The sequence below is a fragment of the Ambystoma mexicanum genome, chromosome 14 (genome assembly GCF_040938575.1).
Source record: "Ambystoma mexicanum isolate Mex_15411 chromosome 14, UKY_AmexF1_1, whole genome shotgun sequence".
NCBI classification, from domain to species: Eukaryota; Metazoa; Chordata; class Amphibia; order Caudata; family Ambystomatidae; genus Ambystoma; species Ambystoma mexicanum.
In genome coordinates, this window is record NC_090940.1 from 238,322,908 (window position 1) to 238,340,817 (window position 17,910).

Consider the following 17,910-nt stretch of genomic DNA (forward strand, 5'->3'; position numbering starts at 1 on the left):
TAGCTGTTTGGCTTAGGATCAAGGATGCAACAGAGATAAGCAGCTGCAAGGTACAAAAGGAGTCGAAGAGGATGAGCTGTGTACAGAAGACATATTTCTCTTAGATTAGGCAAAGGAGTAAAGATTTGCGAATGCCAAGTATTGGACAATTAAAGATGCAGAAAGCAAATCCAAGATGGAGAAACCAAATCTCCAGAGGCCTAGGAGAATAATAGCACTGAGTATAATTGAATCAAAAAACATTAAATAAAAGGACAGAATGGACAAATCATGGTCTTCTCACATGTGGTGCAAGACCAGAAAACAAGTCCTATTCATAATGCTCAAGATGAAGTTTGAAATATACCTTCACTCCCTTTAAAGTTCTGTAGAAGAGAACAGTCAGTGAGGTCAACTACAAATAAGGGACCTTGTTTTAGGGCCTAACTGATGAGAGATGGTGGGCTAGTTGGGCAAGTGGGCAGTTGTCAGATGTTGTTCTCTATACCTTTTTTCATTTTCCTTATATGCTGTTAATGAGCCGAATGTCCAAGGTTGGAAAAGAGTGCCAACCAATCAGGATGGCCTATGTGATGGTGGACCATACACTGTTGCAGCAGCCAATCCGCTGCTGTTACTCTACTATTACCTGTATTATAAATAATTAGTAGTAGTTCCAGGAGTGCCTATTTGATAAGGGACAGCCAATAATGTTACTAACACCTAAATAAGCTATAGGTATATATGTTCCTCTAACCAATCCCTCTGCCGGATAGGTTTTTACTATTTGCCACATAGGATAATGTCAGAGCTGACGTATATTTATGTTCACGTTTATTGGGTTTATATAGCGCTTTACGCCAAAGCGCTTTACATTATAACAGCTACAAGGATACAATAAAACAGTAAAAGCAATTACAAAATATGAATCAAACCAGTAAAAACAGTAAGTAGAACAATTTGCCTATGAAGATAAATGAGAGAGGAAGGGGTGGAGAGGGGAAAGGAAGTGGGAAACAGGAAGAGGAAAAAAATGGGGATGAGAGAGGAACAGAGCAGGAAGAGAAGGTAGGAAGGAGAGGGTGTAAGGGAGGAGAGAGGCAGGTGAAGGAGAGGATTGCAGTGTCAGGGTGGGGAGTAGAGAAGAAGAGATTTGAAGGAGACACAAAAGCAGGAATAGGTGGGGATGGAACAGATAGAGAGGTAGGGAGTTCCAGTGTAGGGGGGCAAGGAGCTGAAAGGAATGGAAATGAGAGGAGGCACAAGGGGAGGGGGGACAGAGAGAAGGAAGAGATTGGAAGAACGGAGAAAGCGGGCGGGAGTGTAGAATGAAATGAGCGAGGAGAGGTATGAAGGAGCAAGATCATGAAGAGATTTAAAGACAAGACAGAGGAAGTGGAATTTAAGTTGGGAGTGAAAGGAAAGCCAGCCAAGATGAGAAAGTGAAGAGGAGATGGAGTTGTGAGGAGAGAGAAGACAGAGGATACGAATGGCAGAGTGGTAGAGGGATTTGAGGGTGGCAAGATGGGAAGCAGGGAGCCAATAGAGGAGGGAAGAGCAGTAGAAAAGATGAGAGAGATTAAAAGTTTAGTGGCATGGAAGGTGAGAAAGGAGCGGAATTTACGAATATTGAAAAGGTGGTAAAAATAAGAATGTGCGAAAAATGAGAGAAATATGGTTGGTGAAGCAGAGGGAGGAGTCAAAGTAAATGACTAGACTATGAGCATGGGCAGAGAGAGGAAGATTAGAGGGGGAAAATGAATAAAAGGAGGGGGAGAAGGAGGGAAAAGAGTGTTGGAAGGGAAGAATAAGACTTCAGGCTTGTCTGTGTTGAGAGAGAGAAAGTGGGAAGACATCCAGTTTTTAATTGCAGTAAGACAAGAAGAGAGATTAAGATGGAGGTCAGGGGTGAAGGAAGAATATGAGAGGAAAAGCTGGGTGTCATCGGCCTAAAAGTGGTGAGAAATACCGAAGGAAGAGATGATAGGGTCAAGGAGGGAGGTGTAAAGAGAGAATATAAAAGGATCAAGGACAGAGCCTTTGGGTACACCGTAATATTGAAGTATGACGCTTTTGTGTAACTGAAATGTATTCCAGAGTGTGTAAGCTGTGACTTGTTATGCTTGCCAGATTTCCCTACTTTTTTGAATTGATAGTAAAGTAGTACTTTGCATTATCTTTTGAGTCTGTCTGGTTATTTGGGCCTGAAACTAGTTATTATGGTAATCCCGTCTAGCACTTGATACGCTCCAGGTACTATTGCACATTTTGGTAGCGGTGCGGATGGCTCAAGATCCAGACCCTCGGATTCTTGATGTATTTCACCATCAGCTGGAAGACCACAGAGTTTCCTGTGGTGAGCGTGAGAAAAAAAACATGTCCAGAGGCGGTTGCAGGTGCCGCTTTGAGGAAATTAATGTCCGGTCCCGCAGGTGCCCCCCGCGAACGGAAGGCGAATTGATGGATTGAGGAAGAGTCGATACCAAAAGGCTTGAGCTCAGCAAACGGAGGTAAGTAGAAGCATCAAAAGTGGCAAATAAAAAGGGAGGGATCATATTGCATGTGGTTATATAGTGGGGGAATGACATGGGATTTGATTAAGGAGAGATACCTCAATTCCTAATCTCAAACAGAATAGAGCAGACCGCATCAAACTCCGGAACAGAGTTTTATTTAAGGGATTCCTGTGGCCAAGCCAAGGAAGGATGCGTGACACACTCCAAAATGGAGTAAAATAGAGATGCAATACTTTTTCTAGAGACAGTAAGGAAGGCGATCGTGAAAAGTGCGTGCACATGTTGTTTGGGGCTGTGAAAATGTTAGTGTCCAAAGTTGATGTGTTTTGTTTTAGTTGTGATAATATAAGTTTTAGATTGAAACTATAAAACAATAGTAATACATTCAGTTGATTATTAGACCCTAAAAATGCAATTGGCACCAATCAACCGATCATAGAGGAGTAATAGTTCAAAAAATAAGATTCTTAGGCTGTCTATAATAAAAGTGAGATAGTAAGAGTTGATAGAACCATAAACGATGAAGTAAACAGAATGTTATTGTGTAGGCTTGAAAATTGTTTGGAGAATTATGTTTGGGGAAATGGGCGGCAATTGATATTGCTTGCTGGAATTGATTGTTGTGGTGTGATTAATCAAAGTAATAACAGAATATAAAAGAACCAGTAAGTTAAAAATGACTTGTCAATATAGGGCAAACTGCCATTTTACACTTATGTAAAACATTACCAAGACACATACCCAAGATTAGGAAATACCATGCCGAATGGGTAAGAGGCATGGCTGACAAAATGTTCATGCCTTTGCCTCAAGAAAGTCTGTTATCAAGAGCAGTATTGCAACACATGACAACATATTTCCATGCTGCATACTCGGGAAAGAAGTTGCAGAAAAAGGTTCACTGCTTTAGAGCTACGGAAAATGTATCAAAGCGAGAGGGAAGATCCACCTGAGAAGGAGTGGACATTTAATCAGCTTAAAGACGAGGATATGATGCCCTTGGCTCCTCTTTCTCCACCTAAGAACAATAGTATAATGGAAGACAAACAGGCAATTTATCCATTAAAGGAGTTAAAAGCAGCTGCAGGGTATGTTAATCAGACATACGTTCCCCCGTTTATTGTAGTGAAGACAATATAGAAGAACGCAGGAGTAAAGAACACAAATATATGTCTACACATGATGAACATAAAGGCCGTGATGAAAGAAGGGGCAGACAGAAAGAGATAGAGGAGGAAGATAAGACACAAAAAGGAGAGAAAGACAGAGATAGCGGACTTACAATAGTACAGAACGAGTGGATGGGAGGACATATACTACTCAAATTAGATGGAAATGGTATCAACAATGTGAAAGAAGGAGAACAAAGAGAGGAACGGGAAAAAGAATGAAAAGGAACAAGAAAGGATATACAAAGAGGAGAAGGAAAACACAGAACAAAGAAGATATGTAGAGCAGAAAAAAGAGAAAGCTAGAAAGGAAGAGAAAAATGGTGAAGAAATAGAAGCACAGAGATTGAAAGAACGTAGTTTGCAAAGAAGGCGAGAAGGAAGAAAAGAAAAGGGAGATGAGAAGAAGGGAAGAAGAAATGAGAAGTATTAGGGGGTAAAAGGATAACAAAGTAAATAACATTGTTAATAGATGTATAATATCAATTGAAGCACTAGAACTATGGGAAGAAGAGAGAGGGTTACGAAAGAGTTGCAAGGGATACTGAGAATAGAGACATGGGCTGATGAGCATAAGGCAGGAGGATCTCCACCGAATGAAACAGGAAATAGATCAGATGACATAATGATTGACAAGCATAGAACGTTTTTCTTAAGCAGACTAGATCTTGATGATGAGGAAACGGATAACAGTCATAACAGTTGGGGTATAATCATATCAGATGAAGAAAAGGAAGAAAACCATAGAGTGCGTAGAGAAGGTGCATGCAGTTTTTTGATAGATCCAGATGTAGGAAGAGGGGTAAAATGGTCAGACTTAGAAGACCCAAAAGAAAAAACACCAGAACCTATACCATATTCTGAACGACCACAAGTATGGTCATGCATTGCAGGGGATATATCCCTGCCTTATGTAAGTAGATTAAGGTCACTGCCAGGACAAAGATGAATGGTCAAGACCAGTCCCACTTGGAAGACAAGGAGAGCAGGTGGGTACGATTGTAGTCCTGGATTTACGTGATTTCCATTATTAGAGAAAGAGCGAGGACGACCACAATATATACCATGGCCACAAATGGATAAAGAAAATTTGAAATGTAAATTACCTAGTTTGACTACAGGTGCAGGAAAATTTGGATCTATGAGTTAGAGAGAAGAACAGCGGGAATGCCGTTAGCAGTGGGTGACGTAATAAGCCTAGTAGCAGCCATTCTATGGGAGAGAGCTGACGAGATTTGGAGACAGGCAGGATATACAAGTGTGACATCACAAAACACGACACATGATGGAGCGCCATTTAACAATTGTAGAGCAGATATTTGGAGGGCGTCTAGAGTACAATATCCTGACACACCAGACATGGGTGCGATTATGACAAGGAAAATGGGCGAGGACGCAGATCCTGTCGTTTTAATTCAGGAGATTCAAGAAGGTTGGCATATTGAGATGAGGGAACTGTGGGATAAAACTGTTGCATTATTTTATCATATTCAATGTCAGTGCAATGGCAAATGAAGAAACAGGTAGGGATGGAGGTGAAACCATGGGCAGAGATACTGTTGACTATCGTACATCATAGTCGATTGTTACAAGAGAAAAATAAGAAATAAAGATGAGAATAGACAGCAGGAAGAAGCAAAGTTAGTTTAGAATGAATTGTCAAAGCTTGATATAGAAGGAGCAGTATTGACGAGTGGATAAGGCATGGCCACACAGGAATTACAGCCAGTGCAGCCAAGCAATGCAGGGATCAAGGTGGGTACAATTTTGGGCCACATGGTAAAGGGAATGGACCTAGAGGATGAGGCTGATTTCAAAACCCTCAAGGGGAGGGTGATTTAATGGAGGAGAACCACAGCAAAGCTGGAACTGTGGGAGGGCAGGACATATAGCTTGTACATGTAGAAGTAGAGGGAACATGCAACAGAGCTGGCATTCTCCAGGCGGGGGGATGGCCTATTCTCCACAATATAATACTCAACCAAAGGAGTACTATGCCCAAGATCACATGCAGTGTCAGACACACATGCCTCAAACACAGCAACTGCAGCAGATCCCACTGCAAACAAAATCACCACAAGGGCAACCACAGCCAGGGCCTATGCAAATGCAACAAATACAGACACAACAGCCACAGTACACTCCGATGCATCACGCAATGGTGCCACAATGGAAGGCAAATGTTTAAACCTCACATGTATCCACACCCAGGATAGGGAGTGTGACAGTAGTGGGAGGAAATCCAAATCCTTTTACGGGTATAGGGATGAATTTATATCCACAATAGGAGAGCCCACAGAGGGAGTTGATGTGTTCAGTATTATCTGTGACACCAGACCCACAGGAGGATCAAAGGGTCATGAAAACGATAGGAGGCAAAACATTTTAATTCCTAGTAGACACAGGATCGACTTGTTCTGGTGTTTGAGGTTGAAAGTACCCAATGTCTCGGATTACCATGAATGCACAGGGATTCTCTGGGGCTATGAGTTTGGTTCCTTCTACTGACTAACTACCACTTTCTATAGGAGAACATGAAATGTCTATTGTAAGAAACTCATGTTGGCAACAGTAAAGACAGACACAAGTGATCATAGTTCAAGGGTGTTTATTAAACTGTAAATGCAGGGTGGCAAAAAAGCCTGACCTAAGCCTAAATCTAAAATGGGAGCACGCTTCGACCATCAAATGAAAATAAGGCTGTCCTTGTGGCGTCATGTCAAAAGAAAAAGGGTCTATACTAAGAAAAACCTATTGCCAATCCTTACTCTAAATACAAAATGAAGTGTGAGATAATGTTCTCAAGTAAAGAAAGAAGTGTTCACAAATAATAAGTCAGCAAGGGGTCTCCCTTCCCCATGTTTTGAGCACAGGACAAGGTGGATCTCCTGAGCACAGCATACACTCGAGACTTCCCAGCACGAGTCGACAGTTTCATATTAGCTATCAGGTTCTGCGATGTTTAAGTCTCTTTTCAATAAAAGTCTCTTGCCTTTGAGGGGAGGATGCCTTCAACAAACAAACACAATGTTCTGTTTCATATACATTGTGGTTGAAGGCTTCACCCCTGGGTCCCTCTTCTGGGTGCAGACCCCTCACCAGTCATATTCCAGAAAACAAGAAAACAGTTCCTTTTCTCAATGAACTTCGGGTGATAACTTTTCACCCCTGGATCTCACTCGGCCGGGCTCAGATCCAACTGACAAGGGGGACAATTCACTTCCCCTGGTCTTCCAATACTTCTTGCATTTATGAATCTTAGTCTTTTTAAACAGTTCTTCAGGCTTTGTCCCTGGTTGTTTGCTTCCCTCTGCCGGGTTCGCTCTCGACAATTTTTACAGACAGTTCACTATATTAATTTCACCAATGCGGGATTCATTTCCCTTAGCTTTCATAATCATCTGTCGGTCAAAGACTTTCAACGGTACAGAGGATTTTATAAGACCCCTGAATGACCACTTTGACCTATCTTCGCCTCTTTCCAAGGTCTTCTGGTTACGGTAGTCTCTACCATCGGGTAATTGCCAAGAGTTTCCTGTGTGAGCACCAATGTGGTGCCGGATGCCTCTGTTGCTGGTTTACCCCCATTTCATCAATATTTTCTTTAACCTTCAAAGTTCAATTTAGCCATTGGCTACTTTTCATTCAACACAGATTGGTTCCTTATCGATTCTATCCTGGACTCAACGGCTGTGATGAACTGCTTAGCTTTCTTCTCCTTGGAGCCAAGGTTGGGACCACTGAGACAAGCGTCTTTCCCCGGCTTGATAATCAGCAGAGGAGGGTCTTGCATACCGCTGACACCTGCTGCAACACACGCTGGCCACTGTTTGCGGTCTTATGTTTCTGTCTGCAGAGATTTCACAGGCCTTGGTGGGAAATGGCAAGGTTGGTTCTCTCCTTGTCACCCTCTCGGTATGCGGCGTCTTTCGCCTCCTCTTGCACTGCCATGCTGAGTTAGCTCTTATGTTGTACGGTCTGCCTTTCTCCTCCTGTGCTCCCGTGCTTCACCTTTTTTCCCTGTGGGGAACGGAAGGGAAAGGGCCATCACATGTGTGATTCTGGTCAATTGCCTGACTTTGCCTTGTCCTTGTATTAGGACATGTCAGGTAAATGGCTCTAGTGTTAGTCCATTGTCTTTCATGTTGTGCAAAAGTGTTTGTGTCAGAAAAGAGGGGGGCAGTGTTCTGGAATATCCTACATGGTAGGATGGGGAAAAGGGGTTGAAAGAAGGGGGCTACCATGTCGCACCTGTCGGTGTCCCACTCCCACTCCCCAAAGAACCCCATCTAGGTGATTCGTGGTAGGATGGGGAAAAGGGGTTGAAAGAAGGGGGCTACCATGTCGCACCTGTCGGTGTCCCTCTCCCACTCCCCAAAGAACCCCATCCAGGTGATTCTCCCTCACTGGTTGACCCCCATGAACTGGATCCATTAGCGATAGCCATGTCCTGGCCCTATGGATGACAAATCCCTGGGTACTAGCTAGGGAGACACCTTCAGGTTTCTCAGACTATGCCACTATTATATCTGCGGCACACACAGGTTGATATATTGGGACGTGACTTAATGACAAAATGTAACATTACAATTTCTTTCACTGACAAAGGGATGGTGTGTTCCACTCCAGGCATACACTACATACATGTAAGAGAATTTATATTAGCATTTACAGGCCAAAAGGCATTGCAAGGGGTTCCTTTAGACCAAGAAGTATTTTTGTATGGAGTCAATATTTTGTTGACATGGCTTCCTAGACTGGTAGGTAAATTGTTGAGAATACCTGATGAATTTTTGTTTCGGACAGAAATACCTGGATGATGAAGAAGGACAGGATGTTCCTCTAGAATTAGAAGCAGCAGTGGTAAGAGAGGAAAGGGTGGTTTTACATGGGAAAGATGATGAGGGAAGAGGATGGAGAACAGTAATAGCTCTTGGTGAAAGGTACAGACTAACAGATTTGACAGATGAAGAATTTTCAGAGATGATGAACTTTTATTTTTCATGAGTCTCACTTATTGGATTAAAATTGAGAATAGTGAGATACCACAGACAGTGACATTGGTGAAAATGAAACCGTCATTTTTCCAGGAAGACTTAGAAAAGGTTCCTTGGAGCTTAGGGACCAGCAGTCCATATGACGTGGGTCTATTGAGTGGAGCAGGAGTAGTTAAAATAAACTCAAACCAGGAGCGATTTTTCCACAAGCAAAACCGTATCCAATGTCCAGAGAAGCAGATGAAGGCATAATTGAAATAATTTCTGCTTTAATACAGCACGGAATATTGGTGCCATCAGAATCCCCACGTAACACGGCTGTGCACCCAGTGAAGAAAGCAACAGTGGGGTCATGCCAAATTATTCAGGATCTATGCCCTCTAAACAATATTGTTAAAGCAGATTTTCTGTTGGTTTTGAATCCAGCTACAATATTATGTAACATCCCAGCTAAAGTCAAATATTGAACAGTCATGGATTTAAAAAAAGCATTCTTTTCAAATCCCCTTCATGAAATCTCACAAGATTTGACCTAATTTTTGTATGGAAACCAGCGCTGGAAACATACAAGATTACCTCATGGGAACTGTGATTCCCCATCAATCTTTAATAGGGTTCTACAGATGGACCTAGATAACCTACAACTTGAGAGCACAATTAGTCAGTCTGTAGATGATATATTAGTGGGCAGTATTATTTTAAGGAACATCATTGAAATCATATTACAATTCTTGTTATAAAAGTGTGGTTGATAAAGTGATAGAAATTACACGTTGAATTAAAGAAAATGGGAATCTTCCATTATAGAAGATACACAATGCTAGCAAGAAGACTGCTTAATGTACAGGATACAATTCAACAAATGGATATTATTGCAATACTTCTTGTAGCTACATTTTGCACAATGTGTTCGATTTACTTTCTCATGCTTTTAACATTTCACCAAATGATCTTCTATAATACAGATGGAGTGCTTCGCACTGAGACATCTAATTCTATTCCTAACAAAAGCATGAGTGATATTTTCAATGATATTTCCAAACAAACTATCCGACTTAAGAAGAATGCCGGGGAAGATCATGAAGGTATAAATTCATATCTTGATATTTCAGCCCATTTAAAGAATAACGTGGTACCAGCACATGAAGGAAGTGGGGAGGAGCAAGTCAGATGAGAGCTGCTATGTATGTTCTCTCATCCCTTATGCCATGAGTGCAGTCAGAACATTCATTGCAAGAGAAATACTTATCCATGATTCAAAGTACCTCAGTCATTTAGGAGCATGCACACCAAGAGGCCAATTTGAAGGAAGATAGGCATTCCTACGATGGATGTCAAAAAAAAGTTTCCATATGAAGATTGTTACATAAAAACAAAGAAAATGGAAAAGAAACTAGATTGCAAAAGTAGAATGCTCCTATATTCTTTCAGTGGTATGTCTGGAGAACAGATAAGGACTGTCAAACCAAAGAGACTGGGTTGTGCAGATTTATGGGAAACACCCAGTGATGCCAGGATGCTGGGAGAGGCCTCAGCTATGGACGAGTTGCCACCAGTACAGGATGGGAAGACAGAATGTTAGCATGCAGTTCACACTTATTGATGGTAGCACCAGTACACATAATGCAAATAGTGAATGATGAATGCCTAAGGGAACGGGCTAAGTATTCAAAATTATTAACATGGTTTCAAAATGAAGCAGGATCTGTGTCCATATTACCAATAAAGAATGTGACATTGCACTTTAGAAACAAATAATTGACTTGCCAGGAATGAATGGAGGAACTGCCATGCTAATGGACCATTATTGGGAATGTGACTCAAAGGCTTACATGCAGCTGCCTACAAATTGGGGAGGAATGTGTTCTATAGTGATCATGCATGTTCCTGCATTAGTGATTCCCCAAAGTGATATCCACATCACTGACTTTCTGAAATTTCATGCACACCAGAGGAAGATGTCACTCAGACTCACCAGACAGAAGAGAGAGAATTCATTTTTGTCAAAATCAATAGAAGCATACCATGACATTCCAGATGAGCACAAGTTGTTCAGGAGAACAGCAGTAATATTCACAGCTATATTCATGCCAGGACTTCAAACTGCAGTAAACGCCAATTGGTTACAAACAACCAGGGGGGAACAGCTACAGAAAATCAAAACAACAATAAAAAGGATTCAATGTGATCAAAGAACAATTGGGGGTTATCAGACTCATGACCCTCCTTAACAGCTAGGTTCTGGACTTGATTACAACAATGGAAGGAAGCGTGCGCCAAGATCGGGCCTTCTTCTGTACTTACCCACCTGCTCACAATGGAGAAAATTGAAATCTGACAGAAGCAGTAACTATTCTATTGACCCTGTATACGAAAATGGTGGAAGAAGAAGATGACACCATAGATGAAGATTGGTTTTCGTCTCTGTTCTCATGGGTTCCACCCTGGATGGAAAATGCCTTCAAACTACTGGCAGCAATACTAGTGTTGGTATTGCTAGGATTATGTCTTGTGGGAATAATCACAGCACAGTGCAAGAAGACAGCAAAGAAAGCTATTAGGATGAAGATAATGATCGATGTGAATGCCGAGATTGATTAACACACACAGACTGAAAGCACCACCCGCAGGCTCCTGAAACAAAGTCCTCTGGCACCTACCGGAACAAAGTTGTATTACCCCAAGGGTCATAAGAACTATGTAGGATGTTGGGTATTCTCTCAACCGACTGAGGAGTGCTGCCATATGCCCTAGAGAGTGGATGAACAAATATAGAATGCAGGTGACCTGAAGGGGGTGACAATGATATGGATTTGAATGAAACCACAGTGTGAAGAGAAGGTGAAATAGATTCAGGAGGTGGTTGAGGACTCGACCAGATGGGGGAATGTAGAGAAGCAGATGTACACATCACTCATGGAGCCCACCCCCTCACCTCCATCATACTGGAAGAACAGCAAGAAAGCACTGTGAGCAGCAGTTGCTAATTTTGCAAGAAGCAAGACAACACATGCCTTAGCCCAGAAGGAGAGGGTACTCAGCCATTTTTGGTTGCTCCCCATACAAATATATGGGGAATATCCACAGGGGCAAAATGACACTCCAGCCCCCATGGTTCAAGGTGTACGGAGCCAACTAACTCTCCTGCCCCCATCTACTCCGGGCATATGCTCTATCTAATAAGACAACATTGCCCAAACATCTGAAACATATTCAATATACTTTGCATTTCACATGAAACTGTCAAAATAATCTCAGCCCCTTGAGTCGGAACACTGCATTGGATGCTGGCAGATCAATAACTGTGATGTAATGACTACCGCTATTCAGCAAACATGGATGAATAGTACATAAAACTACTCAACCATGCACTACTACTAAACCAGCAGTGATCCAAATTATGAAGGTGAAACAGGCACAGCCTGAAAGTTATAACTCCCTCATTGTTTAAGGTGGAGCAGGCCGAGGGTGGGATATACACTTCAGGAGGGGTGTGAGCTGGCACAGAAGTGATATAAACAGCAATACAACTGAGGTTCCAAAATAAAAGAATGTTCAACCAAAGTTCTATCAGAATTGGATTTTTATTAGACTAGAAAATACACACAACTTATAAAATGCACTATAACCCACCCCTGGAAAGGATAACATAATGAATGCAGAGTTTGAAATAGAAAGGGTCACACTTGGTTTGAAGACAGGGATGCAGAAGCAATATTTCTAGCAGCAATGTCAAAGTCCCTGAAAATGTCTTTAAAAAGGTAGAGAGTGTGACCTTTCGAGTAAGTACGGCTCTTTAAAGTGTGCCAGAGGGACAGAAGCACTTCAAATACCATCATTCTTGCATTTTCTGGCTTTTTGATGTAAAACCAGTAGTCAGATCTCTGGGCTGGGGTCGGGCCAGGAAGATGCATCTGTGGGATCCATCAATGAAGCGCGATTCGCCAGTGGTTATGGCTTGCTGTTTGAAGAGCTGGGAAAAGGCAGGCAGTGTCAGGGCAGTGATGGTGGACAGCTCAGAGGACCAGTGTGCAGCAAAGTGACACAGACTTACCTTCAGGGGTGAGCAGGCCCAACTTTTTCAACAGAGTGTCATAGTACTGCAGCTGTGACGGCTTTGGGCTCAAAAAGGCTGGTAACCAGGAAGATGGTGTGAAGCTGGGGACACTAGAAGACTCAGCAGGCCTCGGATGTGGAGAAAGTGGAGCTTCGGTGTCGAGTAGAACTCGGAGATGTGTGAAGCGGTTGTGTGTCAAAGTTGAAGATGGCTCAGGCAGTTACCTTGTAGCAGCTTGGAGAGTGTCACAGGGGGTCAGAGACGCAGGGAAAGACAGGATTCACCTACTCGGTTCTTGGTTGCTGGGAGACCCTATTCATGGTCTGTATGGGTAACATTAGTCCCTGTTGTGCCCTTGACACCCAGGAAGGCTCCAGAAGGCACTTTCAGGCGTTGCTGTCTCCAGTGAGCAGGACTATGGGAACCAATATTATGGTTGCAATTAGGCCTTCTCCAACAGTTGATCAACCTAAATGTTCCCTTGGGATGGTTAGGAGATTGGAATAGCCTCTTCCTTGGAAATCTTGGTCATAACCTCTGAGTAGTTTGGAGAAGACTGTACTCACAACTAGGTTCCAGATAAATCCTTCTTCTTCAAGTTTGCAAAGATTAATCTACTGAGGGGGATCTCCCTCTTACATAGGCAAATGGCCACAGTAGACAGGTTCCCTTCTAGCCTTCGGTAAGAGATCTAATCATGACAGCTTTATTAGGATCTTCTTGCATGGTGATGTCATACCCAGAGTGATTGGTCTCCAGGAAATGGGAGGGAGGACATGAAGTTTGGGAGTCACATGAATATCCAGGATGGTGGAAACTTGCTAGACTGGAAAATTCTTCCAAAAGTACCTTATACTACTCTGCACCCTCTCACTTGCTACATCAAAGGTTCTTGGTTAATTAAAACCTGGATGTGACTTACTTTGGCCTGGGGGCATCTACCCTTCGAAGGAATGGACCTCACCCGGCCTCCTGGGGGCATTTCCTGCCATTCTGGGAGGTGACAAACTTTTCCCAGGCAAGACAAAGGATTTTGCTGAGATCAAGCCCAAATGGTTGCTTTTGGGGAAAACTCAGTCCCAGTTAGTGAATACAAAGAAGACCCAGACCAGAAGCAGCACAAGGAACCAAGCTAACAATACAATTATGGTATCAGGTAATAATGTCCCTATATATATGTTTGTTGTATATAATGTTGCCGAGAAAGGTTTGTGGCAACATTATATAGGTGACCATATATATAGGGACAGGAGGAGTAGCGGTTGCAGGCGGTATACCCCGGTCGCCTTGAAAAAAAAAAAGTTTTGGGGTTGTGGAGGTGTCCTCAGCATGTTCCATGTAATAATGTCTCCACAAAAAACAGGCCTTTTTCGGCAAATTGTTTTCATGGCGACTTTTTGCGGGGACACTATTACATGGAACCTAAAATTACAACAATAGGCTTTAGCCCATATCAATTGTGGTGTCCCAGAGATATCCATGTTAATATCAGACTTGCCTTATATATAGATGTGCGATCTGACACCAGATCCTGGGGTTCACAGTTATATAATTTATTTAGATTCATGATTGCCCATGGTGAAAAGCAAATCCTGACTCCTGGACGTTTGATTCCAACAGTTGCTGACAGGAATACACATGCCACTTTGTGACTGCCATGTTGTTAAACCACAGGCAACTGCTGGTAGACAAGCTGTGCAAAGTTACATGTGTTCACTATGTTTTTCTTGCATGGAGCATTATGAAAGGGGTGCTGATTAGCAGACCACACTTTCAGAGACAGAGTAGACCGCATCACTTCATCACTAAAAATAAAAAACTCAGGTTATTATACCCTTACCGATGGAATTGCAACACAGTAACTAGCTGGTTCTGAACAGAGCATGGCCCCTCAGTCACTTCCTTGAAGGTTTCTGGCTTTGAAGTAGCCAGGATGTCGCCTGTCCTCCAGCATAAGGACATTGCATCCTTTCTGCATAGATGGATGACATTTCCCTGCACCAGAATGGGAAGCCCTGCTTCTACCAACGTTTTAAAAAACAGCTCATGATGCATCTAGTGCAAAGGAGAGGTCCTGTTTTCCCCCTGGCCAGCTTGCGGAGGGTGAGTTGTGGGAGCGGTTAGGGATGGCAAACCTCATACACAGCTGCAAATTCCCAAAAGAAGTTGTCTTTTGAAATGGACTACTTTGTACCCTTAAACCCAGAGATAGGAGCCAGTAAGCCTGTAGTTGAGAGTGGATGCCTAGCTAATGATTGAAATGGATGCTTAGATAAGGTTATAATGAGGTTAGCAGATGACCCTGTGTCATCAAGGACAACATATTGCAGTGTTGGGCTTTAGTTTTACTTTACTCCACTTTATTGAATTGGGGAGACCCAGGATTACAAATCACAGAATGCAATAGACAGAGAACTAAAGGGCATGGAGTAACTTATGCCTTCTATATGCTCATGTTCCTCCTAGGACTCTGTGGCCAGCCTCTCTATCAATAATTACATACAATTGGTAATTTGCTTGCTCAGTTATGCTAATCCATAAAACAGCAGAAAATGATTGGAACAGAAGAACTCACTTTGCTATACATTCTCGTTGACTTTCAGGAATTTGCCGGGTCAGCCCCCCAGAGTGTTACACCAGGAAAGGCCAATATAGTGTCTTTTAGCATTTGACAAACATATGGAATTTGGTATTGTAGCATACTGATATTTTGGGTGCAGCTAGCCCTAAATGCACATTTACAATAAAGTTGGAACTGCAGAGTCGAAACCCAGTCACTTCCTAAGTTATTTTCGATCTGTGGACTGTGGCTTTTGCATATCTAATTTCAAGTTCACTTTAATGGTAACCCAATCAAAGAATTCACTTTGCATGCTTGCATAAACTTCCTCAATGATGGGGTTTAGCAGCAACAGTGAGGTCCACCAGATTCACTCACTGATACAAATTGACCCCACCGTTAGCATTCATAATACCCTAATTATGTTGAGCATGACGATTTTCCCTTTACATTATCCAATTTTATTGTTTAGCTTTTAAAAAATACATTTTCAGCATCTTTTTGTTTCATGGTAACCAACTATTTAGCATTCAAACCAGGGGTGGGAGTCCTTTTTGGTCATATAAGTATGAAGGGGGAAGGGCTCCTCCTGGGACTTCAAATTTCATTACATTGCATGCCGCAGTGAGGGTGCATCACTCAGCTGTGGCAACAGTCTTCCTAAGAGATCGCCTGGATGGCCGTCCAGGAGGGGTCTGCCGGTGCGAGCCTTCATGCATGCCAGAGGAGTGAACCGCTTCAGGACCTGCCTGGGGGATGCACAGCAGACAAGGCGGAGTACCACCTCTTCTTTGACTGCACCTAAGCCAGAGGCCTGATGAGGGACCTGTCCACAGAGCTGGGGGACCTGATCCTTACAACAAACATCACTGCCGAGTGAGTGTTGTACGGTCTGTTCTCAGGGACCCAAGCACAGCAAGATATCCAGGGCTGCTGGAGAATCCTGTGCTGTGTTAAAGAAGTGCTCCTCTTTTCCAGGAACCGCTTGGTGGTGGGGAAGAAGATAACTTTGACCAAATCCTGCCAACGGATGATCCACAGCCTCCAGATGGGAATACAAGATCATCGACGGGCCTGACAACGACAGTGACGAGTAAGGTATACTTGCATCAGCTGTCTTTGGGCCTTTTCTTCCAGAAACCACCCAGGGGCGGCAAAGGAGGAAAAGCTGACCAGAGCCTGCCGGTGAAGTTCCACAGCCCCCCAAGGGGGCTTGCGGTGGAGCAGAAGGCAACAAGCCAAGGAGGGGTCAGTAATGTACGCTTTCATCACTGTGTGCTTTTTTGCTCAGGCACCAGGAGCGGCTCATCGGAATAACAGCGGATGACAAGGATAATGAGAGATCCATCGTGTGAGTAGGGTACCCCCCCTACCTGACCAGTCCCTTGCCTGCACAGGCAAGGATCCGGAACAGGCCTGATACATGTAATGTTGAACAGAAGGAATTATTTTTCATAGAACTGCAGATAGACGAAGCCGCCCTTGTGTCTCAAAACAGCACAACAGCATAGTAAGTCTACCTAGAATCATGGACAGGCATAGTGTAATGCACCACGCCTGTATTTCTCGTTTTTCAACCAGAATTAGCTAAAACAGTGAATAGCCACAATTGGCTTTTTTGATTGGAGAGATCCTTTAATTCTGAATCGATTTTTTCAAAATCACATTAGAGGAATGGGACAGTTGTTAGGGGAGATGAGACTGTCAACAACAAAAAAAAGTTTCCCTTAGCCCATCACTTGCTCCACCATGGACTGATGGAATGAGAACATTGATCCCCTGCGTGTCCCTTGAAGAAAGTACCCTCACTCTAACTTTACAATAGGGTCTGCAGTTTACCTGTGATTTTTGCATATTTATAATTTTCAGTCTCCAGGGGCTGGAAATTCAGAAAATCTAGAATAAAATAGAACCTTGGCATCCACTGTGCCTGTAGGCTTAATGCTGTCAGCAACAGAAAATTACAATTAAGTATGTTTTCCTTCAACTCTTTCACACTTGACAAGATGAATTTCAGAGTCGTATCCAGTGCTTCAAAAACTCCTACACAATTTCAAACCTATTTTTGTTTTGCAGAAGTGCAACAGGATAAAAACAAAATGTGCTTCTCTTTAAATTTGAATAAGGTCACTGGTGTGTGCAACAGCTTGTAGAAGATAAACATATTTATGTATGTATTTAAATACAGAAGATGCAATGCTTTTTTGATCACAAGAGAACGTATTACAGATAAGAAATCAGATTTGACAGGAAGCAGTGAGCTTCTTGTAATGAGGTGAGTTTGAGGGACATTCTGACCAGGTTGTGGAAGTCACTGGGGACAATAAAATAGTGAACTTAAAAAGATTAAGGACAGCTGACATTTTTAGGTGTAGGTGGGCAGTACGGCCAGCTGTACCCGGGATGTCACCGTGATGAGTGAAGTGCCAGAATGGAGGTAGAGGAAGTGAGAGACAGAGGCAGGTTAGAGGAAACATGTTCGCTAGCAGGCAGTGGAGAGGTATGCTAGGAGGGTAACTCAGAGGCAAGAAGACTTAGTCCCGTGGCATTAACACAGGATTAAGAGTGGCAATATAGGGTTTAAATCCCCATTTTTTGGAGCCCATAGGCAGCCATAGACATTTTTGGTGCA